Source organism: Numida meleagris, chromosome 11 (assembly GCF_002078875.1).
Source record: "Numida meleagris isolate 19003 breed g44 Domestic line chromosome 11, NumMel1.0, whole genome shotgun sequence".
Taxonomy (NCBI): Eukaryota; Metazoa; Chordata; class Aves; order Galliformes; family Numididae; genus Numida; species Numida meleagris.
The window spans coordinates 1,568,367-1,574,959 of NC_034419.1; the positions used below are offsets into that span (position 1 = coordinate 1,568,367).

General features: G+C 46.3%; 1 long non-coding RNA gene across 2 annotated transcripts in view; it reads left to right on the plus strand.

Moving 5' to 3' along the window:
• LOC110405001 overlaps positions 7-6,593 on the plus strand; it is an 11,723-nt gene continuing 5,136 nt past the window's right edge. For both annotated transcript variants that reach the window (XR_002442640.1, XR_002442639.1), the window contains exons 1-3: positions 7-2,390; positions 2,855-2,992; positions 3,520-6,593. The exon at positions 3,520-6,593 is cut by the window's right edge. This is a non-coding gene — a long non-coding RNA (uncharacterized LOC110405001). The remainder of the gene's footprint in view (positions 2,391-2,854; positions 2,993-3,519) is intronic.

Genomic DNA, 6,593 nt, shown 5'->3' on the forward strand with positions numbered 1-6,593 from the left:
TTCCAACGGCCCCCGCCGCGAGGGGCACAACGGCCGCTGAGGCCCACGCGCCGTGGAGCCACGGCCCCGCGCGGTGCCACAGGCCTGGGGACGCCGCTCTCGGCCGCGGGCTTGGGGTTTGGGGCGGTCCCGTGTGGACCCGGAGGTTGCACTCGGGCACTGCGGGTCCCTTCTGACGGAGGAAGTTGGATGGCTCTCAGTGAAGGGCCTCAGCTGCATTCCTAGTGCTTGTCCCCACTCATACGTGTGTTGGGCTTTTAGGCCTTGGTTGTGTACCTAACTGCAGTTCAACAGTGGTTTTTAACTCCAAGCAGATTGCTCGTCATTGCTAAAATTAATAGAAGGTATTGTTTTTCTTCAAGTCCAGGCACAGGGCCCTAGAGTACAGAGCTGTGTTGGTTACCCCAGCTGTGGTGTGCAAAATATGCTGCCAATTTCACACAAAAGTATTCAATTCTGATTGCTTCTGTGTGACTGGAGACACGGTGCAGGGAATATTTGTGTAAAAATTGCTCATGGAAGGCCAGTATGTGAACAGGTAGGAAACTGATCTGGTGGAAGAGGTATGTGATTAGTCTGGGTGCTGATGCGCTCTTGATGAGTGCTATCTTTCTCTTCTACTGGTTCTCTTTCATATGGAATATAGAAAAACAGCTGTAATGTTAATGGAGATGTTTTTTTCTTGCAGAAGGCATATATATAATTGCAGGGAAATAAAACATCTGTGTAATGTATATTGCATATCTGTATCTGTCCTTAATTGTTGCATTTTTTCCCTTTGGATTCTGGAACTGCAGACTGTGGAGGGTTATTGAATCTTTATTGCTTCTAAGTTCCTGGATTGATATTCGGAAATAGAGGCTGTGTAACATCACTGATCTGATTTTGCTTCCTGTGCACCGCTGCTTTAAATTTCTAAAGAGTTCCAGCAGTGTGTTAAAATAAGAAGCGGGTGCAGTCTCCACTTCCTGGAGCGTTTGCTTTTGTTCTTTCTTGGTTTTAGTCTAAAATAAGTCATTCCGAATGAAAGCCTATTTTTGTTCTTTGTGGGTGGAAGAAACTTACCTCCCTCGGTTCTCATACTGTGCACATCACCATGATATATGCACACACAGTGTTAGTATCTGGGAGATACCAGATAAAAATTTCAGTTACGTTGATCTGCTAGTCACGTGCTAGAAGCAGGAATAAAAGTTCCTCTTCAAAATATGGAGAGGTTTTTTTTACAGCATTGTGCTTTCCACCCCTCAGCATTTTGTAAATGAAGGAAACGTCTGAAGGGATCACTTGAGCATGAAGAAAGACACCCTGACTGTAGGATGGAGATTTTGGAGGCATGGGCTCGAAACACAAGCACTTTGGAGGAGGTATGCTGAGGTCAGCTGAGAGGGCAAATGTTACTGCTAGAGCCCACACAGAAGATGCTTAAATCACAGAAATAGAAAATTGAGCTTAAGAAATTGTTTATTCTTTTCCCTCTGCTCCCCAAGGCAGGAGCTTTAATACCCAAACCATTTTTGACAGATGACTGTTTAGCCTGTTCAGAAGAATTCAAGTGACAGAGACTCCACAACTTCCCAAGGCAATCTACTCCAGTGCTCAACTGTCCTAACCATTATTCACATTTAATTTGTGTAGGACACAAAGGCTGACATAGCTTCCCTACTAAAAGAAAGGGACTTTTAGAAAAGATGGGATCTTTAATTCCAATGGGCCGGTTCTTCTGTGATGTGAAAGATGGCTCCTTCCTAGCACACTATGCTTTGTGACCAAGGTTGGGCAGGTGGAAGAAAGCAGCTCTAAGATCGCCATTTCCAGAGCTGCTTTCCAGCCTGAGGACCTAGGAACTGACTTCTCCTTAAGATGTGAGACTGGAGTGTGGCTGACCACATATTCCTTATCCTCCCAGAAATGTATCGCCCGCTGTGAGGTATGTAGGGAGGGAAGGGAGAAAAAAAGAGGAAGGAATTGAATAATATGCTAGAAGTTCTGAGGGATATTAAATACCTTCATGAGAAAAAGAAAGGCAAAGATGCATAGGAAGAGACTTGGAGTACTGGTAGCTGTACACTGTTGTCAAAGTGAAAATGCAGAAGCTCATGTACAATTTATGTTTGTGTCAGTTCCCCTCCGCAGAAGCGCTGCTACATGGGCTGGAAGTGCTGATGTGTTAAGCTGTCGTGCAGGGCATGTTTCAACCATGACTTATAATTCACGTTACATTTGTGTAGGATTCTCAAAAAGGGGTCCAGCAGGGTTCTCCTGGACCAGCAGCGGATGGTTTGTTCTGCAGGGCGGAAGCTGTCTCTTACTTTATGCCGTACCTCATCAGTGCTCTGCACTGCCTCTGAACATGCCGTAAGAGGAGTGGCACGTTTTCCTGGAGTGAGGTAGGTTCCAGTAGAAAACCTGCAGGCCGAGCAGGGTGCCCTGCGAGGGGCTGCACCCCCACAGCACGGGTGAGGGCTGCTCAGAGCTGCTGGCACAGCTGGGGTGGAAAAAACACCATGCCGCCTTGCTCTTGGTGTCCTGATGGTTTGGTGACTCAGAGAAGTGTCTTTGGTGGACAAAGGCCTGTAGTGACCAGTGTATGTCCCTAAATATCCTTTCTTAGATGGCCTGAGAGCTCTCCCCATCCTATACCTTTGTTTCTCTTGCAGTTTCTGTCCTTCTTGCACCTCGTGCATGATAGATAGGAAATGGGGAGCAGCTGAGAGCTGTGTGACAGCACCCTTGGACTAGCAAGCCATTCTCAGCCCTCAAAACTCCACTGTCAAAATTTTAACTGATGATTGTTAAATGTTACTGTTGGATTTGGTTTGGATGTGCTGCTAATTCAGTCTGTGCTCTACAGCTCTTTACAATGCCATCTGCTGGAAGGGATCCGGGGAGCCAGGAGCTCTACCTTAGCCAACCTCTGGATCGGGCATCTTACCCCGATCTCTTAGTGGCCAAAGCAGATAACATCTTCCCTCAGCTCTCCTCCTGACAGGTATTGCAGTTCATCAGTAATAATTTAATTAAGGTGGCCGAGTGGACTAAATCTAATAGATACCTCTAGGTTATACAAATACCTTAGACCTGAGCACATTTTTTGGTATGAAAGTGTTAACTTTCACATGGTTTCATTCTTGTGTGGAAAAAGAATGACACTCTTTTCTTTATCAGCCATTTTGTTGCTGTCTTTTTTAATCATTTCAGGCTTTGAACTCTTGCTCTGAAAGAGAGTCTCTGTCTCTTCATCTTCAGCGTCTGCCAGGTCTGGAGGCCTAATCAATGCAGGTTATTGATAGCAAATCAATTAATGCATACAAAGGATCAAAATTAAGGAGCTTTCACTAAATTAATAAGTGATTCCAAGTCTTTTAACAGAGTGCCTCAGATAAGGGCTGCTCAGTCTTATGGGACAGCAGCCTCCAGTCCTCTGTTTCCAAAGACAAAAGGATGGAGAGACAGCTCTACTTTTCCTTCTTTTTTTTTTTTTTTTTTGCCATTTAAATAACCTGGTTTTCTCAATAGGAAGTGCTTAAAATCTGAGTCTGGAAAGGCTGCCGGGAAGCAGGTCCTAACTGAAAAGAACAGATTTATCTGCATGAGGATGTCGTGGCCTTGCCCATCTGAGTCAGGTAGGGCTGGCTTTTACAAAAGCCGGTTTTATATAAGATATCAGCCAATGCTAGAATCCAGGTTTGCTTCAATAGCAGATATATCTGAAATTGGACTAGAGGCATACTCAGAAACAACTAGATGCTGGAGAGCCTGGAACAGCATGGAGCTCGGGCTAGACCCATCCCTTCTGCCCTGTGTGTGCTGTCCCCAGGGAGGGTGTGCTGGGCTCCAGCCGAACCTCTTGCAGTTAGCTTCCCTGCCCTGATCCCCACTGGGAAGCATCAGACATACTCCTAGCACAGCCAGCATGCCTGCCCACAGCTCTCCCAAGGGACTGGGTTACCAGGAGCTGCCTGCCGGTTACTGCAACTCTTCCACCTTCCTTTTGACCAAGAGAAAAACACCAACAGTGCCATGTAGGAAATGAGAGCACCTCTGGCAGTTTCTGTGCATACTGCCTGCCTGCTATCTTCTCCTGTTTTCCAGCCTAGTAAGAAGGGCCATTCTTGAAATGCCAGAAACTCTCCTGCTGTGACAGTAATTAACAGGGATGGAGCAGGAGCTGGGAAGTAGATTACAGGAGTACAAATACAGCGTGTATCTCATTGAAGCTGAAGAATGGTTCAAGTCACTCCACGAGTCCCACTCAGAAAGCCATGGAGAAGCTCCCTCCCTCTTTGTGTCTAACGGTGCCGTTGGGTCTGGGTGCCTACCTGTGGCATCAGGGTTTGTGCAGTGCCCCAGGGGCTGAGCAGCAGGCTGCCCAGGGACCACCAGAAGTGGTCTAGAGGGCTGGCCTTGACTTTATTCTTGATCCTGTGATGCCAAGACAAACCCTGAACCAAATTCCTGCAAGCTTTTCCTGTGAGCTTAAGTTGCAAGCCGTTTTGTGCTAAAGAATAATATTCTTATACACTGTGTGAATGATTCCTTGTGACTAAAATGTCTGCAGCTCCCAAAGCTTCTAACTAGAAAATTATGCCAGAGGTGCTAGCATTTAGATGAATATACTGCGATTTACAAATGTAGCTCTTGTCACTGCTGATAGCAGAATTGTATCTAAATTCCAGGCTTATTGGGTCAAGCCATGTAATCAAAGGACTGTCTTTTTTCTGCCGTACTCTCTACTGATCTCTGCCTAGCTGTCTGTTGCAACCCATTGTCTATTCCACTGCTGGCTCTGTAATGCAGTCAGTTATTTTCATCTGCCTGCCTTTGGACTTAAAACAGCAACACGGCTGATGTTTGTTGATCCTAATCCACCGGTGATGACCTGGTCTTGCCAAAGAGTTATGATGCTATCTACATGGTGCTATGGCCAATGGACATTGCAATTGGCATTGCAGGCCACAGCTTGAGACACATCTGAGAGGAGGACAAGGTTAACTCTTCCCCCTGGAACAGAGAGATGAGCTGAGTGAGTCAGAAAAGTGGATCTCTGAGGGTGCAGTGCTGCTGTTCTTTGTTTCTGTGTCTATTGGGAACTGCTGTACTGCATCTTGCTTACTTCAGGCAGGGTTTGCAGCCCTTAGATGTACTCTGCTTTGCCATTCAACCACTGCTTTCAGTTTCCTCCTACAAATGCCTGCACTTACTGCCTGCACTTACTGCCTGCAGTTCTCTGCAGCCACATGTCTCAGTAACTGCTTAACCTAGAAATCCATTGCTAAAAAGATCTGACACCATAACACCCTGGAAAAGACTCCTCTCTCCTCCCTCCCCTCCTCTGCTACTTCTCTTTTCTTTTCCCAGGATATATGAAAAGCTGTAACTACCAAATCAAAATCTATTTGATTTTTGTACTCCCTTGATAACCGGGCAGCTGATCTGTATCACCCGGCTGAGGCTTATCTGCTGCCTCCAGCCTCCCTGCTGCAGCAATTGGCTCCTGCGGGGACAGCGCTGGGTTATAAAGTGAGACTGATATCATGGTCAGAGCCCTTTGCTTTCTGACTGTGACCATTGTTACAGAGATGTTCCTGAGCGAGTGGCTCAGTTTGCTGGGAAGGCAAGGAAGAAGAACTGGGCCCCTGGGATTTAAAGGTTCAAAGGGATATTTTTAATCTCTATCTTCTTTTTCCATTTAAGTTGTGAAGTGATGCTGGGGAACATACAGGGTCAACAGTATAGGCTAAAGCCAAGGTAATGGGCTGGTGGTTTTTCTTTAGCTCTTAGGCTTCCCAGATGAGATTTTAGCCTTATTTGGTAGGCGCTGACCCACATGTGGGATGTTTTGTTTCTGCCTGTTTTGAAAACAGTTTTTTTGTATAAGGAAAAAGTGACTGCTGCTGCACTTAAGCATATTTCTTATCACTTTTTACCTGTACTTGTAACTTTTCTGTAACTTTGGAATGAGTGTAGCAGGATGCTGAAGAGGCTGCAGATCCTTATCTGCACAGTTGGAGGAAGGCAGCTCACTCCCAGCCACTTAAGCCTTGCAGGGTGTGGGAACAAGAGTGTTCCCTTCCCATCCTTTGTGGCTATATCAGGCCCTCGCTGTAGTGATTCCATTGTCTGGAGCCCCAGTAAAGGCTGCACTCAGGTAAGCACCTTTCAGTGGCCAGGATGGGAGATGAGGAAGCAGGTCTGCCACAAATGGGCTGTTATTATTTACCTGGTTCCGCTGTTATGTGTAATTAAATTTCCTTTAACAGAGCAGTGGGTGAGTGGGAATAAAGTTAACCTAGATTGCCCTTCTTCCCTGGAATGGAGTAGTCTGGGCAGCACATAGAGCTTTTTTGGCAGTTTGGTGAAGGACTTGTTGGCAGTACAGCTGAGACTGAATTTTGCTGCCCCGAGGAGAAGGTTGATGCAGGGCAGCCCTTGCAGTGTGGGGCAAAAGAAACAAGCTGATCTAAGTGAGGTGGGGCAGTTGATAAGCCACGGCCAAGTGACAGAGATCAGCTGCAAGAAATATGAACATCAAAACATGAGGTAGTAATTATAGCTGCTTCTGGGAAAAGTCTCTTTCCTCCCCTCCCCCC